At 32.1% G+C, this 660-nt stretch overlaps 1 protein-coding gene across 1 annotated transcript in view; it reads right to left on the bottom strand.

The window, feature by feature from the left end:
• LOC119593485 (UDP-glucuronosyltransferase 2A3-like) overlaps window positions 1-660 on the bottom strand; it is a 13938-nt gene that overhangs the window by 7757 nt on the left and 5521 nt on the right. The window contains exon 2 of the mRNA XM_037942424.1: window positions 1-20. This exon is cut by the window's left edge and continues 221 nt beyond it. The gene's annotated coding sequence lies outside the window, so the exon portion shown is untranslated. The remainder of the gene's footprint in view (window positions 21-660) is intronic.

Genomic DNA, 660 nt, shown 5'->3' with positions numbered 1-660 from the left:
GAAGGCGATCTTGTTAGTTCCTGTAAGGAAGAGGAATCATAGTACTTAAAGATATTGTTAAGTATACATAGGTTTTATAGAATTGTTCTCAATAGAAAGTTCTGTTTCAATTGCTGACAGCGGTGATTATAATGATTCATAATGCTAAATAGAGTAATAAGAAAAATAGAACTGGCAATAATGCTAGTGATGACGATAAAGGTAATGCTAGCAACATCGATTTTCATTACATTATTCATGGTAAACAGTTAAACCATAAATAACAAAGCGATACATAATAACAGCAATAATAGATGCTGCTTCTACTTCTACTAGTAACTACATTGGTGATGATATTAGACTAAATTATACTAAAGGAATAATGTATCTCGTTATCCATCGCAATAATGAGTTTTGAAACAAAGAAAATACTCACAATAGTGTTACCTGATATGTCTCTCACATTCAAAAACATTAACTGCAATACCTTCTTCCTTTACTTGCAACAATGCATAACGGCCAATATTGCAAAATATGTAACGGTCTCTGCATTGTTCGTAACTTGTAACAGTTCACTCCCGTTCAGTTGCTCTTTAGCCTGATGCAATATATTACACTATAAGTATATTGTAAAAATTAATGAATACGTTATGCCCAAGATTATATTTTCAGCACCGCCTG

The sequence above is a fragment of the Penaeus monodon genome, chromosome 32, assembly GCF_015228065.2.
Source record: "Penaeus monodon isolate SGIC_2016 chromosome 32, NSTDA_Pmon_1, whole genome shotgun sequence".
Taxonomy (NCBI): Eukaryota; Metazoa; Arthropoda; class Malacostraca; order Decapoda; family Penaeidae; genus Penaeus; species Penaeus monodon.
The sequence above is the reverse complement of the archived record's forward strand: the minus strand, read 5'-3'. Positions and strand labels throughout refer to the sequence as shown.